Raw genomic sequence first — 1,299 nt, 5'->3', positions numbered from 1 at the left:
TGGTTGGAGGAGAAAGAAAAGAAACAAGAAGAACGAGAAAAAAACAAGAAGAGAGACCACAGCAGTGGTTGGAGGAGAAAGAAAAGAAACAAGAAGAACGATAAAAGAAACAAGAAGAGAGAATACAGCAGTTGTTGGAGGAAAAGAAAATAAACAAGAAGAGAGAGACTACAGCAGTGGTTGGAGGAGAAAGAAAATAAACAAGAAGAAAATCTCAAACAGTTGAGAGAAAGCCAGCATACACAAATGGAAAATATTAGTAAATTTCAAAGTGAATTAAATACATTAAAGGATGATTTACTGTATATTACACAAGGAGGATATATTAGCCATGGACCTAATCAGCCTAAGACAATGAAAAGCCCCTTCCAGAATCTGTAGTTAAATCCTAATGCAGACATCTTCAGTCCTGTCAGAAGTCGCATTCCAAATATGAGTGTCAGCAATAGGGGGTAATCTAGAACGAAGGAAGCCACAGGAATTCGATGGGAAGGCACTGTGGGAAGCATTTAGAGCACAATTTGAGCTACTGGCAGAAATGAATGGATGGACAGAGGAGCAGAAAGCAGTATATCTGGCAACGAGCTTGAAGGGACAACCATTGGAAATACTTGGACAGTTGTCAGCAGACGACATGCACAACTATAGAGCACTGGTAGATGCTCTAGAACTCAAAATCAGTCTGAAGTCTACAGGGCTAGGTTTAAGACTAGAGTCCGTGCTAAAGGGGAGAGCCTGCAAGAGCTGGTACAGGACTCGGAAAATATGGCACACAAGGCCTACCCAACTGCACCATCCGATGTCCTCAAGCTGTTGCTGAGGGATCAGTTTGTGGACGCCTTGGACAGTCCACAACTGAAGATGCAAGTGAAGTGAGCACACCCCTCTACTCTAGAAGATGCAATGGCCAGAGCTCTCGAATTTGAATCCTACGTTAAGTCCAGCACAGAGGTACCAAGGTTGGTACAGTCATCTGGATTCAAGGCCAGAAAAGGTCAGCTTTCAGAGAAATTTGAGGGACTTTGCTGGCACTGTAACAAACATGGGCACAAGAAAGCTCAATGCCAGCAACTTCAAAACAGGGAAGATGGCACAGCAGGAAAGGCTGCTACCCAGAAAGGTTGTTGGAAGTGTGGAGAGCAAGGACATACAAGGAGCCAGTGTAAGAAGAACATTACCAATAATTCAGCCTCGGGGAGACCAATAGTGGTTGTTGTTGAGGGATGACCACCAAATCCCATCGTGAAAGTCCCAACAGCTAGGTGTAAAATGCCAAGCACACATAGTGTCTACGTGACA

Source organism: Limulus polyphemus, unplaced genomic scaffold, assembly GCF_000517525.1.
Source record: "Limulus polyphemus unplaced genomic scaffold, Limulus_polyphemus-2.1.2 Scaffold9097, whole genome shotgun sequence".
NCBI classification, from domain to species: Eukaryota; Metazoa; Arthropoda; class Merostomata; order Xiphosura; family Limulidae; genus Limulus; species Limulus polyphemus.
The sequence above is the reverse complement of the archived record's forward strand: the minus strand, read 5'-3'. Positions refer to the sequence as shown.